General features: G+C 40.8%; 1 pseudogene; it reads left to right on the forward strand.

Annotated features, from left to right (window-relative positions):
• The first annotated feature begins 365 nt into the window (after positions 1–365).
• LOC114471911 (uncharacterized) lies at positions 366–3,648 on the forward strand (annotated as a pseudogene).
• The last annotated feature ends 14,824 nt before the right edge of the window (positions 3,649–18,472 follow it).

The following is an 18,472-nucleotide window of genomic DNA, read 5'->3' on the forward strand; positions in this document are numbered from 1 at the left end:
TACACGCACTGACATGAGTTCATAGAGCTTTATGATCTATATAATGTCTATGATGGGTTATTGATCAGTCACTACTCCTCAGTGATTGGTTAAATACAGAGAACACATTCTATGTTTGTAGCTCTATATATGTGATCGTAAAGGTGATCTATCACATGTAATTCACCATGCAGCTTATTAACCTCTCACACTAATCAATTAGACTGGATTCAGTTATTAATGATCACTTTTATTGATTAGAGCAAACGTGAGTTTTATGATTTTCTCTCTCTGTGGGAGGAAGGTGAACGTGGGAGCGTGAGTGATTGTTTGTTTTTAAGTGTTGTGTAGTCAGTGGGAGGAGTTTGGATGTTTTTTATGTCATTATGCTCGTGATTGAGGCCGAGGTCATAGCATCAGCTGGTCCTGACTGTCTAATGTTCTGTGGAGGAGGACAGTTTGGCAGTGGGAAAGTCGTTAAATCCACTTTGATTAAAAAACTGGTCAAATTATATCTCCTATAAAAATGATGTTGTGTCACCGTAGAAAAGTCTACATGGTTTTAAAGGACAACACTTCTAGTTTAAATCTGTCCTTTCATTTTAATATCAAAGGCTATAACTACATACGTCCGACATGATGAAGGTTGTGGTTCGGAGGGTCATCTGATCCGATCCTGTCCAGAGGGGCGGTGGGTGCAGGATGTTGTACGCAATGCAAGGGCAGGCTCGGCTCCGGGACCAAGTGGCACTTCTTACAAAGTGTATAAGAACTGTCCCAAACTCCTGCTGCGTCTGTGGAAAGTCCTCCGAATTTTCTGGAGAAGAGGTAGGATCCCAGATCAATGGAGAGTAGCTGAAGGAGTGCGGATCCCAAAGGAGGAAAACTCCACCCAACTTGACCAGTTCCGCATCATCTCCCTGCTGAGTGTTGAGGCTAAAATCTTCTTCAGCACTGTTTCCAGACGGCTGAGTACCTACCTGGAACAGAACACCTACATCGATACATCTGTCCAGAAGGGCGGTCTCTCAGGAATGCCAGGCTGTCTGGAACACACTGGTGTGCTGACACAGCTGATCAGGGAAGCAAGAGAGAACAAAGGCAACCTGTCAGTGCTGTGGCTGGACCTGGCTAATGTATTTGGCTCCATTCCACACAAGCTTGTTCAGCTCACTTTGACAAATATCATGTCCCGAGCAAGTGCAGAGACCTCATTGCTGTTTATTACACCAATTTCAGGATGAGGGTCTCTTCGGGAGCAATAACATCACATTGGCACAAGGTAGAGATTGGCATTATCACAGGGTGCACTATCTCTGTGACACTATTTTCCCTTGCCATGAACATGCTCATCAAGTCTGTTGAGCCAGAGTGCAGAGGACCCTTATCGAAATCCAGACAGCGGCAACCCCCCATCAGGGCATTCATGGATGACCTCACAGTCATGACGGAATCAGTCTCAGGCTGTCGGTGGATTCTGAAGGGACTCGAAAAGGTAATGGACTGGGCCCGGATGCGATTCAAACCAGTGAAGTCAAGGTCCATGGTGCTGAGAAAAGGAAAAGTAGAGGACAAGTTTCGTTTTAACATCACTGGCACAGCCATCCCAACCATCTCAGAGAAGCCAGTCAAGAGTTTGGGCAAGGTTTTTGACAGCTCCTTGAGAGACACAACTTCTATCCAGTCGACCTGCACTGCATTGGATGGCTGGCTTGAAATCCGTGGGCAAGTCAGGACTCCCGGGAAAGTTCAAAGCCTGGGTATACCAACACGGCATTTTACCCAGGATCCTGTGGCCCCTCCTTGTCTATGCAGTCCCCATCTCAACAGTGGAGAGCTTAGAGAGAAGGGTAAGCAGCCACCTCAGGAGATGGCTTGGACTACCGAAGTGCCTGAGCAGCCTTGCTCTCTATGGGAACACTAATAAACTGCAGCTTCCCTTCAAATCCTTGGAGGAGGAGTTTAAGGTAACAAGAACCAGAGAAGTGGTTCAGTACAGGGACTCACGTGATCCAAAGGTGGCTAAAGCAGGGATCAAAGTGAGAACTGGAAGGAAATGGAGGGCAGAGAACGCAGTACAAGAGGCAGAGGCAAGGCTGCGCCAGAGGAGCTTGGTGGGAGTGGTGACACGAGGCAGAGCTGGGCTAGGCTCCTTTCCAACTCCCCGAACAAACACCAGCGGGAAGGATGGGCGCCGCCTTGTTCAGGAGGAGGTGAGAGCTGCTGTGGAAGAATCAAGAACCATCAAGGCAGTGGGAATGAAGCAACAGGGAGCTTGGACAAGATGGGAGAACGCGGTCGAGAGGAAAGTGACTTGGGCTGAGCTGTGGAAAGCCGAGCCCCACCGCATCAAATTCTTCATCCAGGCAGTGTATGACGTACTCCCAAGTCCATCAAACCTGCATACATGGGGTGTAGCAGAGACATCAGCTTGCCCACTGTGTTCCAAGCGAGGAACTTTGGAACACATTCTCAGCTGCTGCACCAGGGCACTTGGAGATGGGCGGTATCGCTAGAGGCATGACCAGGTCCTTAAGACCATCGCTGAAGTTATCTGCGAAGGACTTGTGTACGCGAAGCGTGCCCGACCCTCCAAGGAAACCATCGCCTTTGTCAGAGCTGGGGAGCAGCCAACCCCGGCCAGAAGTACCTCTGCAGGAATCCTAACCTCTGCAAAAGACTGGCAGCTGCTGGTGGATCTTGAGCATCAGCTGAAGTTTCCCGGCCACATCGCAGTTACCACCCTGCGACCAGACATTGTTCTTGTGTCTGAGGCCAGTAAGCAAATAGTGCTGCTGGAGCTGACCATCCCGTGGGAAGATCGCCTGGAAGAAGCCTTTGAGAGGAAGCTCTCCAAATATGCGGGACTGGTCAGTGACTGCCAGCGGGCTGGTTGGAGAGCAAGGTGTTTCCCAGTGGAGGTTGGATGTAGGGGTTTTTCAGCCCGTTCCCTAACCAGAGCACTCAGCTGTTTGGGCATCGAGGGAGAGAGAAGGAGGAGAGCCATTCGCAGTACCACCGACGCGGCAGAGAGGGCTTCAAGATGGCTGTGGCTCAAGAGAGGAGAGCCATGGAGTCATGGTAGCTAGCAAGCCATCTGGACACGAGCCGGGGCCTGATCAGCCACGGCTGGGTCACCTGGAGGAGGGCGTATTATGTTGAAAGACCCGAAACGCCCGATGAGACCAAGCACATAACTGATGATGTGTCCAGAGGCATCAGTAGATGTATGTACACAGTTAAAGGACAACACTTCTAGTTTAAATCTGTCCTTTCATTTTAATATCAAAGGCTATAACTACATACGTCCGACATGATGAAGGTTGTGGTTCGGAGGGTCATCTGATGCGATCCTGTCCAGAGGGGCGGTGGGTGCAGGATGGCCCAGCGTTGGCTGGCCCAGGGTCGGTGCCGGTTTCGCCGCCTGGTCCGGAGCGGGTGGTGGGGGGGGGCGGCAAGGCCGCTACAGGTAAAGGTGAGGCAATAGCCTCTGGTTTGGTTGAGGAGGTCTGGGTGGTTGGTTTGGAGAAGGAAGGATCTGGTACCCAGGATGTCTCCATGAGTGAGAAGGCAGATGAAGATCTCCCAATGTTTCTCACTCTTGACCTGGAGGAGGAAATGGAGGATGAGGATTTTACGAAGCTTGTTCAAAAGAGAAACCATGTCTGAGCAAAATATATGAAATATTATAGTTTTCTATATCGCCAAAATAGAAAACTCGATACATCTTGAATCTCGATATATCGCCCAGCCCTAATTCCTAAATGATAAAACAGCCTAAATAAAAACATAAATGTGTATATGAAGCACATGTTTATTTAATATACTTAGTTTATATACAATTCACCACGTTACATATTTACTGTTAATTTCACATTGTTTGTCTTTAAGTTAAACATTAACATTTTATTTTATTATATATTTTATTATAATTTCTCATACTCATGTGGTTCTCTGGTATTCACTAATGACTTATTAGACACATTTATTACAGACTTTACATTATTTAACTCTTTATAAACTCTATGTTATATTTTACAACATATTTACACCAGTTCTTTGTTTTTTTTTACCAGAACGTTTTCATTCATCATCTCTGTTCTGAGTTGTTTCTGGGTTTGTTGCTGATGTCAGCACTAATCTAGCGAGAGCTGCCACCAAGCCAGGCCATTTCAGGTGGAAGTTCTCACGAGGCTAGTGATGGTGTTCAGTTCAGTAAGGCATCTTTTAATTATTACTACAGTAAAATACGGGACATTTTACGGGAAAATCCTAATACGAGAAGATGGCGAGAAAGAGGGATAAAATACGAGTGTTTCCTGGCTAAAAAACGGGTACTTGACAGGTACAGTATGTATCTGATCAAGGTGCATTTTTTGTGTGATGTATGGAGGATTTTTCACTGTGACCAGAAACAGTAAACAGTACATGGACCCATTGTAAAAATAATACTCTTTGAATGGCAAGATAAGATCGTATCTATTGTTTTAAACATAAGCTCATCATTTTTAATAATGAGTCCTGTAGGTTTTAGTGAACACTGTCTTGTGTCTTCCTCAGTTGGTATTTTAACCCTAACACTGTGGTGCACGTATGCCTCACAGCAAGAAGGTCCTGGGTTCAAGCCCTGGGGTGGACACCTGGGTCCTTTCTGTGTGGAGTTTGCATGTTCTCCTCGTGCTGTGTGGGTTTCCTCCAGGTACTCTGGCTTTTTCCCACAATCCAAAAACGTGACTGTAAGGTTGATTGTCTTCTGTCTCCTCCAGGCTAGACTATTGTAATGCCCTCCTCATCGGGATCCCAAGCAGAGCATTCTCAAGCTTCAATACATCCAGAACGTTGCTGCTAGGATCCTGATGGGGGTGCGCAAATACGATCATATCACCCCATCCTGAAATCACTGCACTGGTTCCCTCTGGAACAAAGAGTTGAAGATAAGATCTCCCTCCTCACCCACCAGTGTGTACACAGAAATGCCCCAACCCACCTAAAGGAACTTCTTATCCCCCAGACCTCCTCGTGCACCCTCCGTTCCGGCAAAGCTCTCCTCCTTAAAATCCCCAGAACCAAGCTGTACAGCATGGGTGACCGAGCCTTCTGCTCAACTGTTCCCAGACTGTGGAATGTTCTCCCAGACCATCTGAGAGCTCCACAGACTGTGGATTTGTCACAGGATGATAATTGGGCATCCAGTATTTTGCACAACTAATTTGCTTGTTTGTGAGTGTGCTTTTATTTTGAAGTGTTTTTACTGTTGTGCATTGCTGCGCTTGTTATTTCCTGTTTTAATCACTTGGACCCTCACACCTGTGGCAGACTGTTTTTTCAATCTGCTTTGATCCAATGAGCATAAAGGCTGGGGGTGGACAATCGGCTGGACAACGGTCTACGGAACGGAGAGGAGCGGGTAATGGGAAGGCACCGGCTGGTTTTGAGAGAGAAGGAGAAGGAACACGGCAGGAGTAGCAGCAGCAGCCTCCGGAGCAACGGCAGCAGCGCAGCCTCCGAAGCAGCAGCAACAGCGGCGGCAGCGGCAGCAACAGCCCCCGAAGCAGCGGCAGCGAGGCTGTGAAGCGGTGAAGCCAGAGTACGACGCCGATCACAGCAGGCGGGCAGAGTATCTCTGCCCCCGTGTGTAAGTACCGTTCTAGTACTCTTGCGGGATTGACTGCACTTGCTTGTAAACGATTTTGTGAAAGGGGACACCTCACTGCCTCTGGCCTTTTGTCCCAGTGTAGGCTCCGCCATAGAGAAAGAAGAGGAACGGGACTACAATCCAGCTCCGCCAACCATCCCTCTTCCTCACCCGTGGGGATGAACTTTTAATGTCTTAAACCTTTTTTTGCTGGCATCACCACCCACGGTGTTATTTTAGATCTTTGCAATAAATTAATTATTAGACCTGTTAAACTGTATCTTTGGTTGATTACACTGCTTGCCTTGTTTAAATTATTCTAAGAGTTCCTAGCCTCTCATAAAGTACTAGGTGGCGTTGTCATTGAGAAGCGGCCACGACTTACAGATTCTTTTAAACGCAGCCTAAAGACTCACCTTCTTACAAAGGCCTTTCAAAGCCTTTTTTATAACTCGTTGTTATTGGTTTTAAACTGTTTTACTAGTTATGTTCATTATAGGTCTTTGGCTTTTTATCTAGCACTTTGAGATTTCTTTAATGTAAAGTGCTATACAAATAAAATCTATTATTATTATTATTATTATTATTATTATTATTATATTGGAGACTCTAAATAGGAGTGAGTGAGTGTGGGTCACTGTGATGGACTGGCGCCCTGTCCAGGTTGTACACCCACCCAGCGCCCAATGAGAGCCGGAGATAAACGGGAATTTGTGGGTCTGAAAATGGGTGGATGGAGAAACTGTCCCATGATGCTGTTCATAGAAGCTGTAAACCTGATTTTAACTCACTCTAACAATGGTGGGACACTGGAAAAGTTCAACAGCTCTGCCAGCAGCACAATCACAATGTCACAAGAGAGATGAAAAGATTAATGAAGTATTTGGAGATTCAGGTGGAGGCTTTGCAGCTGTTAGACTCCACGGGAAAACGAGGGTATTTTGACGCCCTCATATCCAGCCTCTACTGGGCACAGCAGCTCAAGGTCCACTGGTTTGGTCCAGGTTTATGAATGTTTCACAAATGGATGGTCCTTCAAAATTATTTTTTGGTCTAGAAAAGAAAAATGGACGGAAAAAAATAGTTCACTCTCTAAGAATCAGAAATGTTTAATGGCCAAGTACAGTTTTTAGGACAGTAAACAAAACAAAAAACAAAGAAAACATGAACAAAGAACAACTTAGCAACAATAATAATAATAGTGATAAATATAAAGGATGAGGGATAAATATATTTATAAATATACTGTATACAGTGCAGCAGGTAATGTCATCATGGAGGTGGTGATTGGGTGGTTGGTGGTGGGGGGGTGGGTTCAGTGGGTGACTGGGGGTGTGGTCATGTGGCAGAGGGAAAGAAGCTGTTGTTTTTGTCTGGAGGTTCTGGTCCTGATGGACCTAAACCTCCTTCTAGAGATTGAAACAGTTTATGACCGGGGTGGGAGGAGTCAGCCTCAGAGTCCTAGAGGAGAACAGGTCCTGGAGGAGAACAGGTCCTGGAGGAGAACAGGTCCTGGAGGGGTACAGGTCCTGGAGGGGTACAGGTCCTGGAGGAGAACAGGTCCTGGAGGAGAACAGGTCCTGGAGGGAGGGCAGATTGCAGCTGATGACCTTCTCTGCTGAGTAGATGATACTCCGCAGTCTGGCCTTGTCCTTGACCGTAGCTGCAGGTACCAGATGGTGATGGAGGAGCAGAGGATGGACTGGATGATGGAGCTGTAGAAGTTCACCATCATCTTTGTTGGCAGACTGAACTTCTTCAGCTGCTACAGGAAGTACATCCTCTGCTGAGCTTTTTTGATGATGGAGCTGATGTTCAGCTCCCACTTGAGGTCCTGAGTGATGATGGTCCCCAGGAAGCAGAAGTTCTCCACAGAGCTCACTGTAGAGTCTCCCAGGGTGAGGGGGGTGAGGGGGGCTGGGTTCTTCCTGAAGTCTGCTATCATCTCCACTGTCTTTAAAGCATTGAGCTCCAGGTTGTTCTGGCTGCACCAGGACACCAGCCGGTCTGTCTCCACCTGTAGTCAGACTCGTCTCCATCAGAGATGAGACGATGATGGTCGTGTCGTCTGCAAACTTCAGGAGTTTGACCGACTGGTGAGAGGAGGTGCAGCTGTTGGTGTACAGGGAGAAGATCATGGGTTAGATGTGGGAGAGCATGAGGCGTTCAAAGGACTTCATGACCACAGATGTCAGAGCGATGGGTCTGTAGTCATTAAGTCCTGTGATCCTCAGCTTTTTAGGGACAGGAACGATGGTGGAGGCCTTAAAACAGGCTGGTACGGTGCATGTCTCCAGTGAGGTGTTAAAAATGTCTGTGAACACTGGAGACAGCTGATCAGCACAGTGCTTTAAGGTGGAAGGAGAGACAGAGTCCGGTCCACAAGCCTTACGGGGGGATTGTCTCCTGAAAAGTCTATTTACATCTCTCTCTTTGATGGAGAAAGGTGTCTCTGTGGGAGGGGGGGAGGAGGGGGAGAAGATATTGGAGAGAAGCTGTAGGCAGCTGTGGTGAGACTGTAGCTGTGATGTGGGGGGTGAAGGTGTTGGAGTGAGGCTGGTCAGAGGTGTGAGGGGGGAGGAGTCAGGTCTGTCCCGGACTCTATAGTGTCAGAATCCTCAGAGATGAGGAAGTTTGCGGCTAGTTTTTAAAGAGACCTGTTTACGAGTCAACTTACAGAACAAACTGGTCAGTGCAGTAGGTTTCTCTCTGGCCTTTCTCAGATGGGAGTGAAGGCCAACCAGAAGCTGGTGGCCCCTCTGTCCGTGGGAGAGCTACACTTGGCTCTGATGAGTCTACAAAGTGGCAAAGCTCCAGGTCACGATGGGCTATCAGTAGATTCTTATAAGACTTTCTGGTCACTTCTGGGTGAAGACCTGCTGGAAGTCCTGGATGACAGCCTGCAGGGAGGAAAGCTGCCTCTGAGATGCAGAAGAGCAGTCATTACTCTCCTGTTGAAAAAAGTAAACCTGAAGGAGATAAAAAAAAAAAAAAAAAGTCTCTTTGTGACGGTTTGGCAGTTATTTAATGGTTATTGTTGATATGATTGTTTGGTTCTGTTTTTATGGTCCAGTCAGGTTTCCTTCCTGACGTATAGGATATTTGTATAAGTATATAGTATATATTTTATTTTGTTTGGACAGTCGGTGAGTTTCCTTAAAATGTCAAACCTCACCAGGACATATGTTTCTAGACATACACCCTGTTTACAGACATATGACACATAGACTGAAAAAAACCAAAACACTGGAAATGTAATTCTTTGCAAGTATTTTGAAAAAATAAACAGAAAATATATACACAGATGTATAGATAATAAATCTCCAACTCAAATAATATCCACAAAGGTCCAGAAGAGTCAGAAGTTCTCACTCCCCCCAACATTTCCTTGCTCCACATCGTATTGAAAAAAGAGTCAATGACGTCACAGAGACGGAATGCGGAAGTGTCGTTTAGAATGCACAAAGAGATCTAAAATAAACATACTTAATATTATTTTAACATAACAGCAGAGGCAAATAATAATATATTGAATAAAGAAAACAAAAAGGAAACTCACGGACAGTCCAGTGTCTGGTCAGACCTGTACGTGTGGTGTGCGTAATGACGTCACCGACATGTTGCAGCTACCAGGAAGCGGTAGTGTCTGGGTCTGAGGGCTGGATTTTTAAGCTCTAAAAACTATTTGCGGCAAATGACAAGCACCACGGGTGGATGAAGATCCTCCAGTAAGGACGTAACTGGTGAGGGCTTTGAACAGAAACGCTCTGCTCCGACCCAGAAACCGTGGCTGCTCTCTGAGGTAACGCCATTTAACTACCGCAGGCAGGAGGCTTGACCGGCGGCGGGACCAGGGAGAGCGAATGGGGTCTGGGTATCATTGGATGATCCCAAATTCATCTGTAAACCAAAGTTTCTCTTCCTCTCCTTTTCAAACAAAAAACAAGAAAAACGTTTTACCGTTTTAATCAAAAAACCATAAAACAAATCCAAATTGGCCCGATTTTTGATTTTCCCGTGTCCCTTTCTCCTTTTCCCTTTTAGAACTGAAAATAGAAAATCATCTGTTTCCTTTTTCTGTTCTGAACTCTGAAATGAAAACGAAGTCACGTGACCGAGGTCACGTGGTCTGGCTTTTTTTTTTCAGCCGACATGTGGAAGTGATGGTGTCACAATAAAAGCATAGAGGGAGAGAGAATATAAATCAGAACATGATCTATCACAGAGAGTGATACGTCATTAAAACATTTACAAAAGCTACATAAAGATCAAGTTTTGGTGTTTTTATAATTTCAACATGAAATCACTGAGCAGGTCTGTCGTGTTTTAAAAACATAACCTAAAAAGACCAGCAGAGGTTTCTCACGTCCTAACAAACAATATGAGACATCAAATCACTCCTGAAATATGATCAGACTAAGATTAACGTTTTATGGCTCACAGTGTTTACTTACATTACATGTTTATTCAAACACACACTTTATGATAGTGGTGATGTGGAGACACGTTACAGATGTCTCTAAAAGGTGCAGTAATTCTGTACTGTATCAGATGATCAGTCATTCCTCAAACTCTGTACACGTTGTGAAGGTCTGATGTTCTCTCAAAGCTGGATCTTTACACTTCCTGAGACGTAAATCACATCATGTATATGTTCCTCTCAAACACTTCAATAGGCTACAATTAATCAGCTGGTTTTCATGACATATATACAGTATATTATGGTAGTGTTAGTACGAGTGGTCAAAGATTAGATCCAATATTTTATATTACAAAGTATTTTTATCTTTTGACATTTCTATGAACAAAAAAGTGCCACAATAACAATTAGCAAAAATATCAGGCACATTTAAAATATTGTATATACAGTAACTGACATTATGTAAAATAGTACATTAGCAAGTTTTAAAATCATAATTACAACTACATGTTAAAATCAACATAAATGCTTGTTTTTTTTAGACAACAGTCATAACTATAGCATAGAGGAACATAGACATTACCTCATTGTGTGTATTCACATCATGCAAAGGTCCTTTACTGTAAATGCTACTTGTCTCTCATTCAAGGCATGAACCACAATAAAAGCACATTTTAATGTTACTGTCACCAATAGAGACAAATAGTCAAACAGATGAAGTGAGATTTTAAAAGATGTCATGGTTCAATCTTTATAAAATGTATAAATATTCGTCTAATTTCATCCTTGTTAGTGTTTAAATCAAGTGTTAGTCAATATATTTAAAATGTACAATATGTCATAACTGTTCCTACCACTAGGGTGTTCTTGTTGTTCACATTATGTACATGATGACATGAAGCATTACTTCTTTATGAAAACAATGTCAGAATAATCCTGTCTATAATTCAAAGCCACACTGTTACAGTGTCATTTTAACCTCTTCTGTGTTAATGTAGACTTTACTCATAAAGTCAATTTAACATCTGTGACCTTTGACCTCAGTCTTTCACTGAGTTGTTACAGTCATTTAATTTCCCATTTAAAGTCAGTGATACATTGATTATTGGTTTAAAGCATATGAATGTACATGTTCAAAAATTCATTTTAAAAGACTGTTCATTTCTTTTAGTAGTTTGTTGAACAACATATAGAACTATTTCCTCTAAACTCATTTACTCCAAATACTGCTGACTAATGCTTTTGGTTGGAAAAACACTGAAAAATAAACAACCTGCACTCGGCCACTAACATCATCTTTATCCTTTGTCTGTATTAAATTAAACTAGACTCTGATTTAGAAAGGAGTACGTTTCAGAAAGACTGTTGTATTGGTTACTATGGTTACTGTTTGTGTTTATATAATGTGAGTCCATGTAACAACTGCACAAGCTGAGGACAAGTATTGTATGTATTCTCAACATTTCCTGGACTTCATGAATGGAATAGAAATGTATAATCAACTTAATATCAGAGAACACACACACACACACACACACACACACACACAGAAAAAGTATCTTGGCTGTCCTGATCTGGTAACTCAATACCAACAAAATTCATACACCACAACACATTTGTCACATTACAAAATGTCACAAACCATTTCTGTTCCTGTTAGATCTTTGGTGACCTTGGTTCCTGTGGTTGTTGCTACAGTCGACCTGCTGTAGTTTAGCATCATTGTAGGAGGCGTGGTTTGGAGAATTAAGTGTAAGACACAATTTGTACCAGCAAATGTCACCTTTTGGTTAAAGTGATACTCATTATTGGTAGAAACGTTCACGGGATGTTTGATGTGTTGCTATAGTAACGGAGACAACATAGGCCCTACACCTTTTTAACTGCTGTACGCCACGTTATGAAGTAATAGAGATTTATAATGAAAATATGTGGAGTATTCATTGAATACTGTACATATGGCATTAATGAAGACAATCATTAAATGAGAAATAAATATTCTGTAAACAAAGAACATATTGGACTGTTTTATTTCACAATCTTACGCTCAGGAGAAAAACCAGCAAGCATGTCAATGAATAGTCTAGAGTCTATACATCTATACAGTCCCTCAGTGGCTTTAGTTTATCACAATTATAATGATGATGTTGATCTGAAAATAGCTATGTTCATATAATCAGTCCTAACAATATTTGAATTAGCATATCTATAAAAGCAAGGTGTGTGTGTGTGTGTGTGTGTGTGTGTGTGTGTGTGTGTGTGTGCTCTTGTCTGTTCACTCCAGCGTTTATATAAAGTGCAGGATTTATGGAATGATTTGTTTTTGTGTTGAATGTTTTTATACGACAAGACTTATTTCCTGATACAAAAGTATTATTGTTTATACATGAATCAGGGGTTTGGATGTTTATCATTATTACAGTATTATTTTTTATTTACTTGGTCTTGGTTTCATCAGGTTGCTGTGTAAGACTAGGTCACTGTACACAAAATAAATAAACTATCATGATGTCATTAAGCATACATACTGTACATAACAGTTGACTGTGGTCAGCAAGCTGAATGAAAATCAGAGTCAGTCGTAGACATGTACCTGCTTAGCTAAGCTGCTAAATATGTTTATTGAATAAAACTTACAGTGAAATGAATCGACTGAACTTTTACATTTTTATGGGTTATAATTGGAGAAAAGCTTGGTTTGCATCTGTGTATGATTTGAAAAGTAACTACTGTCTCTAAATAAACACAAACTATAGAATTGATATAACATTATTTGGCAGCGAAACAGTAAAAATAACAATAATAATTTCTTCAAAGCCACACTGGCTGCTGGGAATTATTTTTGAAGAATTGAGACAAAGTTAAAATCAATACAAAAGTTATAATTTGTTGTCCTACAAACAGATAAATATCCACTGCATCAATTTATGAATAATTAAATAACAACTCAGGTTTTTTTTAACAGTTCACAAAATAAAAAAACCAAAAATGTGGATTTAATAATATGCTAAAAAGAAAAACATGAACAACTACATATACAATATAAAACTAGACTCAAAGCAACTCATTTTTAAACGCTTCAAGCCATTCATTTTATGAAATATTCTCTGTTGTACAGTATGTCTCACTGTACCAGTTGTATATAAGTAGTGACAGCAGATGATGTGGTAAATGGGACTCGAGGCAATGGATACAATCATATTTCAGGAGGATTTGATGTCTCATATTGTTTGTTAGGACGTGAGAAACCTCTGCTGGTCATTTAGATTATGTTTTTAAAACACGACAGACCTGCTCAGTGATTTCATGTTGAAATTATAAAAACACCAAAACTTGATCTTTATGTAGCTTTTGTAAATGTTTTAATGACGTATCACTCTCTGTGATAGATCATGTTCTGCTTTATATTCTCTCTCCCTCTATGCTTTTATTCTGACACCATCACTTCCGCATGTCGGCTAAAAAAAACCCAGACCACGTGACACGAGGTCACGTGACATCTTCTTCATGATACCTTGTCATCTTTTTGTAATGTGTGATCAACCAGAGTGAACTGGGATCAAAGTGGATCATTTGGTGCTGCTTCAGGGCCTTACCTGGACAAAGGGGGGTCTGAGGTATCTAGGGGTGTTTTTAGGGGGTGATGACTTTTTAAAACGGAACTTAGTCTTGGTTTTATCCAGAGACTTTTTTTGGGCCTGAGGACTTAGTTTGGCGACCGTTGGCTTTCTCCATCCTGAAGAGCATTAGTGACATGATTTATCCCTGTTTCTAATGGAGTTTAACAAACTGTTCTGTGGATCGTTGCCTGTTTTAAAATGTGGTCCCTGCTGAACAAACAGAAGCTGGATCAACCACTTTCTTTGTACTGGCTACTAAGGGAACCAGTAGTTTACAGAATAACCTTGGATTACTCCCCCTGCTGGTCTGGATCACTTCTTTCAGAGCGTCTCCAAAATGTAAAGGTCTGCTGTCTTGGTCATGTGGTAGAGCTGACGGGGCCAGGACTACAGGATATAGATCTACTAGAGCTAGTTGGATTTTACAGCACTGGAAGAAAAAAGTGAAGGTGAATGAGTTCACTATGATCACAGACTTCTGTAGTGGAAAATTTATTCCCAATAAAAGTGACTCTTTATGGATTTTAGACTGTTTTCCTCATCTCAGAGCGTGTAGATCGTACCTGTCAACTATCACATTTTAACCAGGAAACACTCGTATTTTATCCCTCTTTCTCACCATCTTCCCGTATTAGTATTTTCCCATAAATATCCCATATTTTAATGTAATAATAATTAAAAGATACCTTACTGAACTGAACGCCATCACTAGCCTCGTGAGAACTTCCGCCTGAAATGGCCTGAGTGACAGTTCTCATTACATTACATTACATTAGATTAGATTAAATTAGATTAGATTAAATTAGATTAGTGCTGACATCAGCAACAAACCCGTAAACAACAGAACAGAGATGATGAATGAAGACGTTCTGGTGATAAAAACTAAGAACTGGTGTAAATATGTTATAAAATATAACATAGAGTTTATCTTCATAAAGACCATCAGGATGTGACACAGTTACACGTTCTGTTAGATTAATAACTGATATTTTAACGTCTACCACAGCAGAAGGAACCACGTAAGTCACCATGAAAAATCATCCAATCACAAGCTCCACAAATATACACTGTTTATAAAGTGTTAAATAATGTAAAGTCTGTAATAAATGTGTCTAATAAGTCATTAGTGAATACCAGAGAACCATATGAGTGAGTATGAGAAATTATAATAAAATATATAATAAAATAAAATGTTAATGTTTAACTTAAAGACAAACAACGTGAAATTAACAGTAAATATACAACATGTTGACTTGTATATAAACTGTAAGTATATTAAATAAACATGTGCTTCATATACACATTTATGTTTTTATTTAGGCTGTTTTATCATTTAGGAATTAGGGCTGGGCGATATATCGAGATTCAAGATGTATCGAGTTTTATATTTTGGCGATATAGAAAACTATATTTCATAAATTATAGCTTATTATTATGTATTAAAATACTAGTTTTAGGAGTCGCTGCTTTTACTTCTCAGAACAACATGTAAAGCTCAGTTAGATGATTAATAAGTGTCACATATTGATCAGCTGTTTATTAATAAATGAGTCTGTGTAACATTTTACATCAGCAAATTTAACCCAGAATTGTTTTTCTGGTCAGACTTTATTTAATAAATTATCTAGATTTATATCATATTTCACCATTATGATAAAATATATTAGATATGAGTTTTAGTTCATATCACCAGCCCTAGTAGGAATGTTTACAGTATTTTAATATTAATAAAGGTCGACCTACCAGATTATAATCACATTATTATATTTAGTAAGTGGATGATAAGTGGGTATTTATGATATATTGTACATCTATATTAAAATATAAGAGATAATGGAGCTTGGTTGAGTGGGTGGGACGACTCGTAGTAGGCAGAAAATTTCTCTTATTTTGAAATCCAAAACTTGACACGTATGATGTAGATACCATGGGTCTACAGGAGCATCCCTGGCCCGACGCAGGAGGAAAAAAACTATTTCGTGATGGTCAGAACGTTGTCATACGGTGAACTAAAAAGGCATGTTGACACATTATGGAGAGCTCGGCTGAATCTTGGATGTAACTTTAAACCGACATGGAGAGCACTGTACAAACCCACACTGGAGGATTTCACATGTAGCCGTCAATGCCTTTATGTTCGAGGTAAACTCATCGCTCACTGATGCTTGTCTCTTCTGTGGGTTTAGAGACACTGAGTGTCCTTCACTTCCCCCTTTATTCACCCTTTTGGGAAACATCTCCCAGGGTGTTGGGGAGGTGTTCAACATCAGGGTTTTTATATGTGCTTTTAGATAATCTGGTAAACACAAAGAGAAAAGCCAATTGTTGAACTTTGTTCTTGGTTAGGATAAATTTGTTGTTTACATCAGTAGGAAGGTGTGGGTGTGGATGTCACTCATTTGTTTGTTAACCTGATCAAAGCCAGACTTTAAACTTCTACAAAAGTTTGTAGAACCTGGACACTTTTAAAACTGTGGTGTTTTAAAGATATTCTCTGTGCATGTGATGGCCGTACAGTGAACATGCTGTAATACAATTATTTGTTAAAAGACAAATAAACGTTGATTTAAAAAATCAAATCTCTATCTATACAGTATATACAGTGTATATATACAGTATATATAGCTCCTCCTATCTCCTTTCCTATCCACTGTTTTTTTTAACCCCAGAAGCGTTTAAGTAGCGGCCATGTTAAGGAGCGTTCAAATTTTCTTAAAGCTGAGAAAAGGAGACGCGGTTGTCGGATTATTAGGTCACCATAATGGAAGTGTGTCCCATTGTCAAAACAAACTGATCATCTTTCCATTAGCCCGTGATGTCATCCAGGGGGTTATGGAAAAGTGGATAGGAAAGGAGATAGGAGTTAATATTCGGACATGGCCCTGGAGACACAGAAGCTCCTCCTCCCCTGGATCTGGTCCAACATGTCTATTATACCAACATTCAGTCCCTCCTCTTCCTCTCTACAGATGATGTCATTTCTGTTGTATTTCAGTGATTGGCCACAAGGGGGAGCCAATGAGGAGGTGAGGGAGTGTATCTGCTCTGACTGAAAAACAGCTTTGACTCAAACATCCAAACACTCTGAACCATGATGATGGTGATGATGGTGAAAGTAACCACTGATGACATCACATTCCACAGGTAAACATTGTAAATCATCTCTTTTTATTGGCATCTCTTCACATTCTGGTTTACAGTGATTATATATATATATATATATATATATATATATATATAATGTGTCTCAGTCCACTCTGTCCTCTGCAGGCTTGTGTCTCCTCGTATTCTCTGATCTCACAGAGTTCTTCATCATCCTCTGCATCAGCCACGTCAGCAGGTGGATGGAGACCAAGGCTCCGCCTCCTGCCCACAGCCAGTTCCTCCTGATCCAGCTCTGAGGCTTCATGGTCTGGAAGGAGGGACATTCTGGTCATGTGACTGAATAAACTATTTAAAAACCACCATGTGAATTTACACTATACACACCATTGACACTATTTACATTATATACACTATTTAGTGATGCACCGAAACTAAAATTTGTGGCCAAAGCCGACTAAAATATAAACGCTTGGCCAAATACCAAACACAAAAATATCCTAGAATATTATTTTAAACATGTTTTTTAAAGAAAGTAAATGTTTATTGAATATTCTGACATGTTTTAAATATTCCAGTAGTTTTTGCTTTTCATAAAAACCACAACAAACTTTTTCATTTATATTAACCCTTCAAATAAAACTAAACATACATTCCAATAAAAAACTAAAGTACATTAAAAGTGAGGTATGATAATAACTGACTTTCTAATGGTTTATCTACAGTAATAAACATCATTTAGTCTCATTCAGAGGAACAAAGTGTAAAAAGTTATGTTTCCTCTCTTATTATTACATATTTTATATAAAGTCAGATTTAAACGAGACAGTTGGATTTTACCCACGTTGGCAGGTGACGTCACCTAACACGCCTCCTAGAATGTTAGCTCCTCCCTCTCCAACTATCTAACAGCTAAAACAAACACTGCTGTTTGATATAGAATATATATTATACTTTATTACCATATATGTAAATACAAACTGCACTACTTGGAGCCACAGACACTAAATAGTGAAACTAATATGAAAATAAACATTTTGAAACGTCATCACCAAATAACGAACAGTAAAAAAGTATTTTTCCTCAAAAGAGAAGTCCATAGGACCTCGTGCACGCATCAGATGTGAGGTCATTTGGAAATGACCAAAATAACAGATACACACACTCAGGGTATTTGGAAGCCGTTGATAAAGTTTCAGGTCAAACTCATACTGGATCGAGGAGATATTACTCCACACACGCACAGACACACCTTTCTTATATATATATATATATATATATATATATATATATAGATAGATATACTAATTCAGTGCCTGTCGGAAGTATGTATTCATACAGTGGGAGGAGCTTAAGTAGAGTTGTCAATTATGGTCAAATGAGTATGTGTTTGAAGGTTGGATGTACATAGACTGTTTTCTAGTTATGTTCATTATCGGTCTTAGGCTTTTCTTTGTAGCACTTTCAGATTTCTTTAATGTAAAGTGCAATACAAATAAAATCTATTATTATTAAATCTATTATAGAGGTGTACATACTCTGTAGTGTTATAAAGGGTTTATTTGTGGGTGTAAAATAAAATAGTGTGTGTGATTTATCTGGTTTAATTGTATGGGACATGAACACATGATATATAGATAAAGGTTTCACCAATGTTTGCTGAACTGGTAAATGAATAATAAATGTACCAGAGCATCCCCTGTCTTTAGACCCTAC

The sequence above is a fragment of the Gouania willdenowi genome, chromosome 11 (assembly GCF_900634775.1).
Source record: "Gouania willdenowi chromosome 11, fGouWil2.1, whole genome shotgun sequence".
NCBI classification, from domain to species: Eukaryota; Metazoa; Chordata; class Actinopteri; order Blenniiformes; family Gobiesocidae; genus Gouania; species Gouania willdenowi.